We start from the raw sequence: 16852 nt of genomic DNA, 5'->3' as shown, positions 1-16852 counted from the left end.
TAACCCTAACCCTAACCCTAACCCTAACCCTAACCCTAACCTAACCCTAACCCTAACCCTAACCCTAACCCTAACCCTAACCCTAACCCTAACCCTAACCCTAACCCTAACCCTAACCCTAACCCTAACCCTAACCCTAACCCTAACCCTAACCCTAACCCTAACCCTAACCCTAACCCTAACCCTAACCCTAACCCTAACCCTAACCCTAACCCTAACCCTAACCCTAACCCTAACCCTAACCCTAACCCTAACCCTAACCCTAACCCTAACCCTAACCCTAACCCTAACCCTAACCCTAACCCTAACCCTAACCCTAACCCTAACCCTAACCCTAACCCTAACCCTAACCCTAACCCTAACCCTAACCCTAACCCTAACCCTAACCCTAACCCTAACCCTAACCCTAACCCTAACCCTAACCCTAACCCTAACCCTAACCCTAACCCTAACCCTAACCCTAACCCTAACCCTAACCCTAACCCTAACCCTAACCCTAACCCTAACCCTAACCCTAACCCTAACCCTAACCCTAACCCTAACCCTAACCCTAACCCTAACCCTAACCCTAACCCTAACCCTAACCCTAACCCTAACCCTAACCCTAACCCTAACCCTAACCCTAACCCTAACCCTAACCCTAACCCTAACCCTAACCCTAACCCTAACCCTAACCCTAACCCTAACCCTAACCCTAACCCTAACCCTAACCCTAACCCTAACCCTAACCCTAACCCTAACCCTAACCCTAACCCTAACCCTAACCCTAACCCTAACCCTAACCCTAACCCTAACCCTAACCCTAACCCTAACCCTAACCCTAACCCTAACCCTAACCCTAACCCTAACCCTAACCCTAACCCTAACCCTAACCCTAACCCTAACCCTAACCCTAACCCTAACCCTAACCCTAACCCTAACCCTAACCCTAACCCTAACCCTAACCCTAACCCTAACCCTAACCCTAACCCTAACCCTAACCCTAACCCTAACCCTAACCCTAACCCTAACCCTAACCCTAACCCTAACCCTAACCCTAACCCTAACCCTAACCCTAACCCTAACCCTAACCCTAACCCTAACCCTAACCCTAACCCTAACCCTAACCCTAACCCTAACCCTAACCCTAACCCTAACCCTAACCCTAACCCTAACCCTAACCCTAACCCTAACCCTAACCCTAACCCTAACCCTAACCCTAACCCTAACCCTAACCCTAACCCTAACCCTAACCCTAACCCTAACCCTAACCCTAACCCTAACCCTAACCCTAACCCTAACCCTAACCCTAACCCTAACCCTAACCCTAACCCTAACCCTAACCCTAACCCTAACCCTAACCCTAACCCTAACCCTAACCCTAACCCTAACCCTAACCCTAACCCTAACCCTAACCCTAACCCTAACCCTAACCCTAACCCTAACCCTAACCCTAACCCTAACCCTAACCCTAACCCTAACCCTAACCCTAACCCTAACCCTAACCCTAACCCTAACCCTAACCCTAACCCTAACCCTAACCCTAACCCTAACCCTAACCCTAACCCTAACCCTAACCCTAACCCTAACCCTAACCCTAACCCTAACCCTAACCCTAACCCTAACCCTAACCCTAACCCTAACCCTAACCCTAACCCTAACCCTAACCCTAACCCTAACCCTAACCCTAACCCTAACCCTAACCCTAACCCTAACCCTAACCCTAACCCTAACCCTAACCCTAACCCTAACCCTAACCCTAACCCTAACCCTAACCCTAACCCTAACCCTAACCCTAACCCTAACCCTAACCCTAACCCTAACCCTAACCCTAACCCTAACCCTAACCCTAACCCTAACCCTAACCCTAACCCTAACCCTAACCCTAACCCTAACCCTAACCCTAACCCTAACCCTAACCCTAACCCTAACCCTAACCCTAACCCTAACCCTAACCCTAACCCTAACCCTAACCCTAACCCTAACCCTAACCCTAACCCTAACCCTAACCCTAACCCTAACCCTAACCCTAACCCTAACCCTAACCCTAACCCTAACCCTAACCCTAACCCTAACCCTAACCCTAACCCTAACCCTAACCCTAACCCTAACCCTAACCCTAACCCTAACCCTAACCCTAACCCTAACCCTAACCCTAACCCTAACCCTAACCCTAACCCTAACCCTAACCCTAACCCTAACCCTAACCCTAACCCTAACCCTAACCCTAACCCTAACCCTAACCCTAACCCTAACCCTAACCCTAACCCTAACCCTAACCCTAACCCTAACCCTAACCCTAACCCTAACCCTAACCCTAACCCTAACCCTAACCCTAACCCTAACCCTAACCCTAACCCTAACCCTAACCCTAACCCTAACCCTAACCCTAACCCTAACCCTAACCCTAACCCTAACCCTAACCCTAACCCTAACCCTAACCCTAACCCTAACCCTAACCCTAACCCTAACCCTAACCCTAACCCTAACCCTAACCCTAACCCTAACCCTAACCCTAACCCTAACCCTAACCCTAACCCTAACCCTAACCCTAACCCTAACCCTAACCCTAACCCTAACCCTAACCCTAACCCTAACCCTAACCCTAACCCTAACCCTAACCCTAACCCTAACCCTAACCCTAACCCTAACCCTAACCCTAACCCTAACCCTAACCCTAACCCTAACCCTAACCCTAACCCTAACCCTAACCCTAACCCTAACCCTAACCCTAACCCTAACCCTAACCCTAACCCTAACCCTAACCCTAACCCTAACCCTAACCCTAACCCTAACCCTAACCCTAACCCTAACCCTAACCCTAACCCTAACCCTAACCCTAACCCTAACCCTAACCCTAACCCTAACCCTAACCCTAACCCTAACCCTAACCCTAACCCTAACCCTAACCCTAACCCTAACCCTAACCCTAACCCTAACCCTAACCCTAACCCTAACCCTAACCCTAACCCTAACCCTAACCCTAACCCTAACCCTAACCCTAACCCTAACCCTAACCCTAACCCTAACCCTAACCCTAACCCTAACCCTAACCCTAACCCTAACCCTAACCCTAACCCTAACCCTAACCCTAACCCTAACCCTAACCCTAACCCTAACCCTAACCCTAACCCTAACCCTAACCCTAACCCTAACCCTAACCCTAACCCTAACCCTAACCCTAACCCTAACCCTAACCCTAACCCTAACCCTAACCCTAACCCTAACCCTAACCCTAACCCTAACCCTAACCCTAACCCTAACCCTAACCCTAACCCTAACCCTAACCCTAACCCTAACCCTAACCCTAACCCTAACCCTAACCCTAACCCTAACCCTAACCCTAACCCTAACCCTAACCCTAACCCTAACCCTAACCCTAACCCTAACCCTAACCCTAACCCTAACCCTAACCCTAACCCTAACCCTAACCCTAACCCTAACCCTAACCCTAACCCTAACCCTAACCCTAACCCTAACCCTAACCCTAACCCTAACCCTAACCCTAACCCTAACCCTAACCCTAACCCTAACCCTAACCCTAACCCTAACCCTAACCCTAACCCTAACCCTAACCCTAACCCTAACCCTAACCCTAACCCTAACCCTAACCCTAACCCTAACCCTAACCCTAACCCTAACCCTAACCCTAACCCTAACCCTAACCCTAACCCTAACCCTAACCCTAACCCTAACCCTAACCCTAACCCTAACCCTAACCCTAACCCTAACCCTAACCCTAACCCTAACCCTAACCCTAACCCTAACCCTAACCCTAACCCTAACCCTAACCCTAACCCTAACCCTAACCCTAACCCTAACCCTAACCCTAACCCTAACCCTAACCCTAACCCTAACCCTAACCCTAACCCTAACCCTAACCCTAACCCTAACCCTAACCCTAACCCTAACCCTAACCCTAACCCTAACCCTAACCCTAACCCTAACCCTAACCCTAACCCTAACCCTAACCCTAACCCTAACCCTAACCCTAACCCTAACCCTAACCCTAACCCTAACCCTAACCCTAACCCTAACCCTAACCCTAACCCTAACCCTAACCCTAACCCTAACCCTAACCCTAACCCTAACCCTAACCCTAACCCTAACCCTAACCCTAACCCTAACCCTAACCCTAACCCTAACCCTAACCCTAACCCTAACCCTAACCCTAACCCTAACCCTAACCCTAACCCTAACCCTAACCCTAACCCTAACCCTAACCCTAACCCTAACCCTAACCCTAACCCTAACCCTAACCCTAACCCTAACCCTAACCCTAACCCTAACCCTAACCCTAACCCTAACCCTAACCCTAACCCTAACCCTAACCCTAACCCTAACCCTAACCCTAACCCTAACCCTAACCCTAACCCTAACCCTAACCCTAACCCTAACCCTAACCCTAACCCTAACCCTAACCCTAACCCTAACCCTAACCCTAACCCTAACCCTAACCCTAACCCTAACCCTAACCCTAACCCTAACCCTAACCCTAACCCTAACCCTAACCCTAACCCTAACCCTAACCCTAACCCTAACCCTAACCCTAACCCTAACCCTAACCCTAACCCTAACCCTAACCCTAACCCTAACCCTAACCCTAACCCTAACCCTAACCCTAACCCTAACCCTAACCCTAACCCTAACCCTAACCCTAACCCTAACCCTAACCCTAACCCTAACCCTAACCCTAACCCTAACCCTAACCCTAACCCTAACCCTAACCCTAACCCTAACCCTAACCCTAACCCTAACCCTAACCCTAACCCTAACCCTAACCCTAACCCTAACCCTAACCCTAACCCTAACCCTAACCCTAACCCTAACCCTAACCCTAACCCTAACCCTAACCCTAACCCTAACCCTAACCCTAACCCTAACCCTAACCCTAACCCTAACCCTAACCCTAACCCTAACCCTAACCCTAACCCTAACCCTAACCCTAACCCTAACCCTAACCCTAACCCTAACCCTAACCCTAACCCTAACCCTAACCCTAACCCTAACCCTAACCCTAACCCTAACCCTAACCCTAACCCTAACCCTAACCCTAACCCTAACCCTAACCCTAACCCTAACCCTAACCCTAACCCTAACCCTAACCCTAACCCTAACCCTAACCCTAACCCTAACCCTAACCCTAACCCTAACCCTAACCCTAACCCTAACCCTAACCCTAACCCTAACCCTAACCCTAACCCTAACCCTAACCCTAACCCTAACCCTAACCCTAACCCTAACCCTAACCCTAACCCTAACCCTAACCCTAACCCTAACCCTAACCCTAACCCTAACCCTAACCCTAACCCTAACCCTAACCCTAACCCTAACCCTAACCCTAACCCTAACCCTAACCCTAACCCTAACCCTAACCCTAACCCTAACCCTAACCCTAACCCTAACCCTAACCCTAACCCTAACCCTAACCCTAACCCTAACCCTAACCCTAACCCTAACCCTAACCCTAACCCTAACCCTAACCCTAACCCTAACCCTAACCCTAACCCTAACCCTAACCCTAACCCTAACCCTAACCCTAACCCTAACCCTAACCCTAACCCTAACCCTAACCCTAACCCTAACCCTAACCCTAACCCTAACCCTAACCCTAACCCTAACCCTAACCCTAACCCTAACCCTAACCCTAACCCTAACCCTAACCCTAACCCTAACCCTAACCCTAACCCTAACCCTAACCCTAACCCTAACCCTAACCCTAACCCTAACCCTAACCCTAACCCTAACCCTAACCCTAACCCTAACCCTAACCCTAACCCTAACCCTAACCCTAACCCTAACCCTAACCCTAACCCTAACCCTAACCCTAACCCTAACCCTAACCCTAACCCTAACCCTAACCCTAACCCTAACCCTAACCCTAACCCTAACCCTAACCCTAACCCTAACCCTAACCCTAACCCTAACCCTAACCCTAACCCTAACCCTAACCCTAACCCTAACCCTAACCCTAACCCTAACCCTAACCCTAACCCTAACCCTAACCCTAACCCTAACCCTAACCCTAACCCTAACCCTAACCCTAACCCTAACCCTAACCCTAACCCTAACCCTAACCCTAACCCTAACCCTAACCCTAACCCTAACCCTAACCCTAACCCTAACCCTAACCCTAACCCTAACCCTAACCCTAACCCTAACCCTAACCCTAACCCTAACCCTAACCCTAACCCTAACCCTAACCCTAACCCTAACCCTAACCCTAACCCTAACCCTAACCCTAACCCTAACCCTAACCCTAACCCTAACCCTAACCCTAACCCTAACCCTAACCCTAACCCTAACCCTAACCCTAACCCTAACCCTAACCCTAACCCTAACCCTAACCCTAACCCTAACCCTAACCCTAACCCTAACCCTAACCCTAACCCTAACCCTAACCCTAACCCTAACCCTAACCCTAACCCTAACCCTAACCCTAACCCTAACCCTAACCCTAACCCTAACCCTAACCCTAACCCTAACCCTAACCCTAACCCTAACCCTAACCCTAACCCTAACCCTAACCCTAACCCTAACCCTAACCCTAACCCTAACCCTAACCCTAACCCTAACCCTAACCCTAACCCTAACCCTAACCCTAACCCTAACCCTAACCCTAACCCTAACCCTAACCCTAACCCTAACCCTAACCCTAACCCTAACCCTAACCCTAACCCTAACCCTAACCCTAACCCTAACCCTAACCCTAACCCTAACCCTAACCCTAACCCTAACCCTAACCCTAACCCTAACCCTAACCCTAACCCTAACCCTAACCCTAACCCTAACCCTAACCCTAACCCTAACCCTAACCCTAACCCTAACCCTAACCCTAACCCTAACCCTAACCCTAACCCTAACCCTAACCCTAACCCTAACCCTAACCCTAACCCTAACCCTAACCCTAACCCTAACCCTAACCCTAACCCTAACCCTAACCCTAACCCTAACCCTAACCCTAACCCTAACCCTAACCCTAACCCTAACCCTAACCCTAACCCTAACCCTAACCCTAACCCTAACCCTAACCCTAACCCTAACCCTAACCCTAACCCTAACCCTAACCCTAACCCTAACCCTAACCCTAACCCTAACCCTAACCCTAACCCTAACCCTAACCCTAACCCTAACCCTAACCCTAACCCTAACCCTAACCCTAACCCTAACCCTAACCCTAACCCTAACCCTAACCCTAACCCTAACCCTAACCCTAACCCTAACCCTAACCCTAACCCTAACCCTAACCCTAACCCTAACCCTAACCCTAACCCTAACCCTAACCCTAACCCTAACCCTAACCCTAACCCTAACCCTAACCCTAACCCTAACCCTAACCCTAACCCTAACCCTAACCCTAACCCTAACCCTAACCCTAACCCTAACCCTAACCCTAACCCTAACCCTAACCCTAACCCTAACCCTAACCCTAACCCTAACCCTAACCCTAACCCTAACCCTAACCCTAACCCTAACCCTAACCCTAACCCTAACCCTAACCCTAACCCTAACCCTAACCCTAACCCTAACCCTAACCCTAACCCTAACCCTAACCCTAACCCTAACCCTAACCCTAACCCTAACCCTAACCCTAACCCTAACCCTAACCCTAACCCTAACCCTAACCCTAACCCTAACCCTAACCCTAACCCTAACCCTAACCCTAACCCTAACCCTAACCCTAACCCTAACCCTAACCCTAACCCTAACCCTAACCCTAACCCTAACCCTAACCCTAACCCTAACCCTAACCCTAACCCTAACCCTAACCCTAACCCTAACCCTAACCCTAACCCTAACCCTAACCCTAACCCTAACCCTAACCCTAACCCTAACCCTAACCCTAACCCTAACCCTAACCCTAACCCTAACCCTAACCCTAACCCTAACCCTAACCCTAACCCTAACCCTAACCCTAACCCTAACCCTAACCCTAACCCTAACCCTAACCCTAACCCTAACCCTAACCCTAACCCTAACCCTAACCCTAACCCTAACCCTAACCCTAACCCTAACCCTAACCCTAACCCTAACCCTAACCCTAACCCTAACCCTAACCCTAACCCTAACCCTAACCCTAACCCTAACCCTAACCCTAACCCTAACCCTAACCCTAACCCTAACCCTAACCCTAACCCTAACCCTAACCCTAACCCTAACCCTAACCCTAACCCTAACCCTAACCCTAACCCTAACCCTAACCCTAACCCTAACCCTAACCCTAACCCTAACCCTAACCCTAACCCTAACCCTAACCCTAACCCTAACCCTAACCCTAACCCTAACCCTAACCCTAACCCTAACCCTAACCCTAACCCTAACCCTAACCCTAACCCTAACCCTAACCCTAACCCTAACCCTAACCCTAACCCTAACCCTAACCCTAACCCTAACCCTAACCCTAACCCTAACCCTAACCCTAACCCTAACCCTAACCCTAACCCTAACCCTAACCCTAACCCTAACCCTAACCCTAACCCTAACCCTAACCCTAACCCTAACCCTAACCCTAACCCTAACCCTAACCCTAACCCTAACCCTAACCCTAACCCTAACCCTAACCCTAACCCTAACCCTAACCCTAACCCTAACCCTAACCCTAACCCTAACCCTAACCCTAACCCTAACCCTAACCCTAACCCTAACCCTAACCCTAACCCTAACCCTAACCCTAACCCTAACCCTAACCCTAACCCTAACCCTAACCCTAACCCTAACCCTAACCCTAACCCTAACCCTAACCCTAACCCTAACCCTAACCCTAACCCTAACCCTAACCCTAACCCTAACCCTAACCCTAACCCTAACCCTAACCCTAACCCTAACCCTAACCCTAACCCTAACCCTAACCCTAACCCTAACCCTAACCCTAACCCTAACCCTAACCCTAACCCTAACCCTAACCCTAACCCTAACCCTAACCCTAACCCTAACCCTAACCCTAACCCTAACCCTAACCCTAACCCTAACCCTAACCCTAACCCTAACCCTAACCCTAACCCTAACCCTAACCCTAACCCTAACCCTAACCCTAACCCTAACCCTAACCCTAACCCTAACCCTAACCCTAACCCTAACCCTAACCCTAACCCTAACCCTAACCCTAACCCTAACCCTAACCCTAACCCTAACCCTAACCCTAACCCTAACCCTAACCCTAACCCTAACCCTAACCCTAACCCTAACCCTAACCCTAACCCTAACCCTAACCCTAACCCTAACCCTAACCCTAACCCTAACCCTAACCCTAACCCTAACCCTAACCCTAACCCTAACCCTAACCCTAACCCTAACCCTAACCCTAACCCTAACCCTAACCCTAACCCTAACCCTAACCCTAACCCTAACCCTAACCCTAACCCTAACCCTAACCCTAACCCTAACCCTAACCCTAACCCCGCCCCTAACCCTAACCCTAACCCTAACCCTAACCCTAACCCTAACCCTAACCCTAACCCTAACCCTAACCCTAACCCTAACCCTAACCCTAACCCTAACCCCGCCCCTAACCCTAACCCTAACCCTAACCCTAACCCTAACCCCTAACCCCGCCCCTAACCCCGCCCCTAACCCCGCCCCTAACCCCAACCCTAACCCTAACCCTAACCCTAACCCCTAACCCTAACCCTAACCCCTAACCCCGCCCCTAACCCCGCCCCTAACCCCGCCCCTAACCCCGCCCCTAACCCCGCCCCTAACCCCGCCCCTAACCCCGCCCCTAACCCCGCCCCTAACCCCGCCCCTAACCCCGCCCCTAACCCCGCCCCTAACCCCGCCCCTAACCCCGCCCCTAACCCCGCCCCTAACCCCGCCCCTAACCCCGCCCCTTCGGGGCGGGGTTAGGAGCCTATATACTGTATATAATAAAAAGAATAAAAACTATATGTCCGGTGCAGCAGTAGAAACTTTCAGGCTCCCGGGGAGTAAATGGTTTGGTTTGTATTTTTATTTTTTTCCTTTACTCCCAGGGAGCCTGAAAGTTTCTACTGCTGCTTTTTTAAATTAAAGCTAGAAAGGAAAACAAAGTTAGAAAGAGAGAAGAGAAAAGAGAGAAGTTAGAGAGAAGTGAGAAAAGAGAAGTTAGGGAAAAGAGAGAAATTAGAGAAGTTAGAGAGAAAAGAGAAGTTAGAGAGAAAAGAGAAGTTAGAGAGAAAAGAGAAGTTAGAGAGAAAAGAGAAGTTAGAGAGAAAAGAGAAATTAGAGAGAAAAGAGAAATTAGAGAGAAAAGAGAAATTAGAGAGAAAAGAGAAATTAGAGAAAAGAGAAATTAGAGAAAAGAGAAATTAGAGAAAAGAGAAAAGTTAGAGAAAAGAGAAAAATTAGAGAAAAGAGAAAAGTTAGAGAAAAGAGAAATTAGAGAAAAGAGAAAAGTTAGAGAAAAGAGAAATTAGAGAAAAGAGAAATTAGAGAAAAGAGAAAAGTTAGAGAAAACAGAAGTTAGAGAAAGGAGAAAAGAGAGAAAAGAGAAAAGTTAGAGAAGAGAGAAAAGAGAGAAGAGAGAAAAGACAAATTAGAGAAAAGAGAGAAAAGAGAGAGAAGAAAAAAGCAATAAGACTGAAAAGCGAGAGAAGAGAAAAGCAAGAGAAGACAGAAAATTAGAGAGAAAAATAAGAGACAGAGAATAGAAAGAAGACAAGACAGAAAAGAAGAGAACACAGAGACAGAAAGAGAAAAGAAGACAGACAGAGAAACCAAGACAGAGAGAAAGGAAATGGAGGGTGAGAAAATGAAGGATGAGAGTTACAGGAAAAAGAAATTGGTGGGGATTAGAGTTAAAGAGAAAACTCAGAGCAGAGGGAAAAAAGAAAATACTAAGAGCAAAAAGGACAAACCAAGGAAAAGGAGAAAACAGAGAAACAGAAGCAACAAGAGCAAGGGTGAAAGTTATGAGGAAAAAGAAAGAAGGTACAAAGTATAAGCAAAAGAGGGCAAAATAAATACAGTCAAACAAAAAATGAAAATACACAAATAATAGAAGGAAGGGGATGGAAACATAGTTACAGAAGCAGAGACAGTGTCAGAAGGAGTGAGAAACAGAAACAAAGGGATAGAGACAGATGGAAGTTACGTTACAGATAGAAAAGGAAAGTGAAGAGCAACAGGAAGAAATACAGTGGAAAGAAAATACAAAACCACACCAAAAAAACACAGGAGCCACAATGGGGGTAGGGAAGGGCAGGGGATATCTTTATTAGGGGGGATTTTACTGGATTGAGTGAATGATTTTATTTATACATCACCAAAATACATTTAAACAGTGTACACAAATGTAAATACAAATAGAAGCCATACACACACTGGTACAAGTCAAATTGCAATACAGAGCAATACAGAGCAATACAGAGCAATACAGAGCAATACACAGCAATACACAGCAATACACAGCAATACAGAGCAATACACAGCAATACAGAGCAATACACAGCAATACACAGCAATACACAGCAATACACAGCAATACACAGCAATACACAGCAATACACAGCAATACACAGCAATACACAGCAATACACAGCAATACACAGCAATACACAGCAATACACCATATAATCAAAATAAAAAAAGGTTAATTTATGATTACAGGAAACCCAAAACAACAAAACCACAGAGAAAACTACATTCATCTACCACACACACTCCCTTCAGATAGCACAAAACCTCACCATCCCTCTCATCACAACTGCTAAATTACACCCCAGAAATCAGTGGTCCTTGGGAACGTGGTTCCCGGGAGCCTGCAAAAAATCCTCCTGCCTGACGAAAACCCCGGTCCCTGGAGGGTCCGCGCCCAAACTTTGGCGATGAACGTCGCCTCGCGGACCGACCGGGACCGAGGGAAAAAAAACCCAGCCGGGGGGAAAAAAAAAAAAACCCCCCGGCTGGGGATTTTTTATTCTAAATTTAAAAATAAGTTGAAAAACCTGCAAAACCAAAAGCCATACAAGGTTACAACCCTACAGCCCTTCAACACACACACATCCTTCAGCTGACAGACAAACCCACACTGATTCACACATCAACCGCTCAGCTAACCCTCTGCAAGCATGCACACCGCTCCTCGGGAACGCGGTTCCCGGGAGCCTGCAAAAAATCCTCCTGCCTGACGAAAACCCCGGTCCCTGGAGGGTCCGCGCCCAAACTTTGGCGATGAACGTCGCCTCGCGGACCGACCGGGACCGAGGGAAAAAAAACCCAGCCGGGGGGAAAAAAAAAAAAACCCCCCGGCTGGGGATTTTTTATTCTAAATTTAAAAATGAGTTGAAAAACCTGCAAAACCAAAAGCCATACACACAAGGGTAAATCCAGTCAGCATGCGCTCACACACGCAGGAACGAGGGGAGGCAGACAGACACGCTCGCTTGCTCCCACACACGCCCGCAACCTCTTCCGACTTACACGCTCGCTGCGGCCCTTACTCACGACTCTGAAGAACGTGCTTTGACGCATCTTCTCGCTGCTGCTCCTTGACTTCAAATGGTAGATTCCAGGGAAATCGGTAGCCTCGGGGACCTGTGAGACGACAGGAAGGGATCAATGAGCGGGTATCTGACAGCTAGGACTTGTCCCCACTCTGGACCTATAAATTTCCTACTCAAAATCCCACAAGACACAGATGAACAGTAAAGCTTTTATAACTGTTCTACCTAACTGTGACTACGTGCCAGGGCAAGGCAGCTCCGATCATAATTGGTACAATATAAATACACACAATATAAGCTGACGCATACATTGCAAGTGTACACATAGGGTAAGTACACAGAATGTAAGGCGACGCATACAGTATAAGTACATACAGTATAAGCCAGCATAGGTACATGCAATCTAAGTACAGACAGCATAAGCCAACACAGGTACATACAATGAAAGTACACACAGCATAAGCCATCACAGGTACATACAATATACACCAACAGAGGTACATACTATGTAAGTACATACAGCATAAGCCAACACAGGAACACACAATATAAGTACATAGAGTATAAGCCAGCATACGTACACACAATATTGGTACATACAGTATAAGCCAGCATAGCTACATGCAATCTAAGTACAGACAGCATAAGCCAACACAGGTACATACAATATACACCAACACAGGTACATACTATGTAAGTACATACAGCATAAGCCAACACAGGTACACACAATATAAGTACATAGAGTATAAGCCAGCATAGGTACACACAATATTGGTACATAAAATAGAAGCCAACATAGGTACATACAACATAAAGCAGGACTTAGGATAGCTATCTGCAAGATTAATTTTTGAGACCTATATCCTTTGAGAAGATGGAACCGATAGAACTACTGAAGTCACCTGAGGAAGGATTAAGATGCTCCCACTAGAAGTCCAAGAGAATGGCATGGAAAAAAGGCACTACCTAAGCTGGTAGTGAGAAGGAACATGGATAACATCTTCTGTAACCCTTCCTGGCTCAAAGAGTAAAAAGGTAAAAATGCCGGAATAAGGAATATCCGGAAAGGAACGTGAGTAAAATAAGAGCAACATGGCACGGAGTGGTGCCCACAAAGGGTCGAGATGTAACAAAGGCCTGTGACGTGGAAGAAGATGGACGCACGCTATGTAACACAGACACAGACAATGTAACAGACATGGATGACCTAACACAGAGACAAGTGGCAACTTTCCACTTAGGGACCTGAGATTCCTAGCGCAAGATGAACCAGAGGCTGATGACTCCAAAGGAAAGGAAGCCCTATGACAATAGCGTGTGTTAATGAAATGTAACTCATTAAAAGCACTCAGTGCCAAAGCAGTTGAGAAGATGCTCGAGAGGCTCAGCGAGCCTAGAAAAGGAAGTGGACGGCCGAGTGATCGTAGCTATAGCTGCAGACCCGAAGGTGAGCTCCTGGGGAGAAAGATCCGTGACGATGCCGAGTCGAGGAAGGCTGACGACGCAAAGTTCGGGACGCTGTGGAGAGGGGTCGGAACTGCCCTGCCCGGCAAAGGCTCTGATGAAGCTGAAGAGAAAGCCTCACCCTTTACTTCCAGAGGACCCGTCCCGCTACAGACCTCTCCGCTAAGCTAACATGAAACGGCCCCCTGTGATACTAAAGGTTTTTCCCCTTCCCCGACCACTGGCCCCGACACTTAGCTTTCGCATGAGGAGGGGACAAAATCCATCCTCGGTTGGACGTGGATGTGGAGGCTTTCTCGATGTGTGTGCTTTGGCGCTGCCATTTCCGAGCTTTGGCTAAGAGCCTCCTCAGAGTACCTAAGACAAAACAGAAAAAGTGACTATTGTCCTCAAAACCAGTAATCCCCGGGAGTGCTATGCACCACCACCCCAGCTCACCTCAAGTCTCGCTTTGAATCCGGAAGGGGCGCAGAAGATACCTGCAAAAACAAAAGGCGCAGGCTTAGCATGCTGCTGCGTAACACTCGCCTAAGAGTCAGCCTGCCTAAACCCCGACTCACCTGCCCTCCTGTGTTCCTTGGCATGCCTAGGGCAGGGAGACAACCTGGAAAGAAACAGAGGAGAAAAGCATGCTGAGATACTGTGAAAACACAACATCCCTACCCTGACAAGGATGCCACAGCAGTACCTTAAGCTTGCACCCACCTGGCATGGGCGTGCTCGGCCAAGATAGATTGCAAAGGGGCCACCTAAAACAAAAAAAAAAACAAGTGGACATACTTAGACCAGCATCAGAAATTGAGACTACAGCAATAAAAACTGCTTCAGTATGCTACTCAATGCTCACCTGGCCCACTCAGCCTTGACTACAGCTCTCACCCTTGATTTCCTAAAAAGAGAGACAAAGAACACTACGGTGACACGTATCAATTATACTCCCTCTACAGAGGAAAGCAGTAACTAACCTGCTCGTGTGAATCCCCTCACACAGGATGGGGCCCTCTGGCCCAGATTTCATTGAACTGAATCTGAAAAAAACGTTAGGACAGGAGTCACACTGTTGCAGGACAACTTAAGACCTCCAGATGTCCTGTGTCCATCTACAAATCCCATCTAGAGTCCAACTACACCCCACATTACACATTCCAAGTCCCCGGGCCCTCTCCTATCGCACCAGGCTATGCGGCAGGGCAGAGCAGCCCCGGCACAAATGTGTGCTGACACCCGTGACACAGGACAGACAGGACAGGACACACAACGGGGACACAACAGGAACAGAAATCCCTTGGCAAGGAAAATGGCTGCAAGGACTGAGAGCATGCAAAAGGAGATGACTGAGTTCAAACTGACGGTGAGCTGATGAGGCTCAGAGAACACTGCAGGAAGAAGATGCTAACTGAATGATTGATTCCAAGAACAGTAAAGATGGATGCCGAGGAATCCTATGGTCAGAATCCTCTGCCTGCCCTCACATTCTTTCAAGCCCTAATCCACCATAATGGATCCAGGTGGGGCACAGCTGTCCGTACAGCTCAGAACAAGACCTGACAAGACATCTGACTGGATGCTTCCAAAGAGAGAACTTTTGACTGGGGAGCTCAGACAGGTATCAGAATTGCATCTCTGGCCTGGGTGCCAGGCCAAGGAATGCAGAGATCACAGATGCTAACAATGATGCCAAGGTTTCTGACAGGCCTCTCAAAGTGCTAAGGTAAAAGACAGGAGATACACAAACAACACATAATGCACAGCAGACAAGTGACACCAGACACACCGGGACTGCTCTGCCCTGAACACCTCAGCACTGAGATCAAAAGTGAGACTTGGCTTTCATGGGGTCTAAGGGGCCACTTCATGGACACCCCCCCACCGCCAAATTGGACTCAAAAACCCCTCCCAGTAATTCCCAAACCAGCACCCTGCCTTCATCCCCTCTGTGGGTCGTAGCCCTCTACTTATCTCTCAGACATGTGGGGATGCCAGTCCGTGTCAGGTGCAAAGAAAGGCCACCTCGTCAGCTGGGAAGGTCCTGCTGTCACCGGGCTGGTGTCTCTCAGACAGCTAGAGTAAAGAGAACCAAACATCAGTGCCTGATCTTGGCACCGCATCGGCCAAAACCCCACCAGTCTGCTACTTACCGTGCTCCTAGGAAGGCCCGGCACCTGCTAACTCTGACCCTCTGCCATGGATGCAACGCATCTGCACCTGAAAGAAAGTTAGAACATGTGTCAAACACCACCAGGATAACTCACAAGCTGCAAACACCTTAGGTCCATCTAGGAATAGCATCTAGAGCCCAAATACACCCAAATTACAAATTTCAACTCCCCAGGCTTGGCCTATTGCAGCAGGCTACGCAGCACAGCAGAACAGCTCTGGCACCAAGGTGTGGAGACACCCGTGACAGAGAACGTGAAAAATGGGGGGAAGATTAAACACGACACAGGATGCTTGTGGTGAGGGCTTAGAGGTGGGAAGGCAAAAGGGACCCCAAAGACACACTAGGTAAAACTGCACACCGGACAACACGACACAAACCAGAGCTGCTCTGCAATGCCCACCTGAAAGCTGCCATCAAAAGTAGAGCCTCTCCCTTTAGCTGTCCTAAGAGGCCCTTGGAGAAGTTTGCTTTTCCCTCCGCTAATTTTTAAATCTGTCCCAAGAACTCCCAACCTGCTACACCCCCATCTCCAGGCCGTGGCTCCCAACTTATCTTCTGGATGATCGGTGATGGGAATCCACGTTGCACCTGAAATGAGTCTGCTTCAGAGAGCCTCGTGATCGCCTGTGAGCCTCTCGGTCAGCTACAATAAAGAAAACCAAAACCAAAGAATGAGTCCAGAGTTATGCGGGCCAAATCCCAGCCAGTCAGCTACTTGCCCTCTCCTGACTATGCCTGGCTCCTTCAGAATCCAGCCTCATCCTGATTCCATGGCTGCAGCTTTTATTGGGAGTGGCACCTGGGTTAGAAAAAGGCAAAGTTAAAT

The 16852-nt window shown here is 48.5% G+C and overlaps 1 long non-coding RNA gene across 1 annotated transcript; it reads right to left on the bottom strand.

The window, feature by feature from the left end:
- Positions 1–13491: 13491 nt before the first annotated feature.
- On the bottom strand, positions 13492–14473 carry LOC141729057 (uncharacterized). Its single transcript, XR_012580307.1, has 3 exons — positions 14426–14473; positions 14304–14344; positions 13492–14222 (listed from the first exon to the last, which is right to left on the bottom strand). It is a non-coding gene; the product is annotated as an uncharacterized LOC141729057 (long non-coding RNA).
- Positions 14474–16852: the final 2379 nt, after the last annotated feature.

This window comes from Zonotrichia albicollis, chromosome 5 (assembly GCF_047830755.1).
Source record: "Zonotrichia albicollis isolate bZonAlb1 chromosome 5, bZonAlb1.hap1, whole genome shotgun sequence".
Taxonomy (NCBI): domain Eukaryota; kingdom Metazoa; phylum Chordata; class Aves; order Passeriformes; family Passerellidae; genus Zonotrichia; species Zonotrichia albicollis.
Note: the sequence above shows the minus strand (reverse complement) of the source record. Positions and strands in the feature narration are given on the sequence as shown.